Here is a 250-nt window from a genome sequence, read left to right on the forward strand (position 1 = left end):
TGTGGAGATAGGGTCTTTCGCTAAGTAGCCCAGGTTGGTCTTGAAATCTCCAGGGTCCTCTTGCCTCAATCTCCCAAGTGCTAGGATCACAGAAGTGCACCACCACTCCCAGCTACAAAGCTAAAATTGTCGAGCTTGATCAACCACCAAAGCTCTCTTGTAAACTTAGCCATAGGAAGTTCTCTTGTTAATTTTGTTTTTTGTTTTTGTCTTTTTGAGACAGGGTCTCCCTATGCAGTTCAGGCTGGCC

This window comes from Chinchilla lanigera, unplaced genomic scaffold (genome assembly GCF_000276665.1).
Source record: "Chinchilla lanigera isolate Chin_1 unplaced genomic scaffold, ChiLan1.0 scaffold00019, whole genome shotgun sequence".
Classification (NCBI taxonomy): Eukaryota; Metazoa; Chordata; class Mammalia; order Rodentia; family Chinchillidae; genus Chinchilla; species Chinchilla lanigera.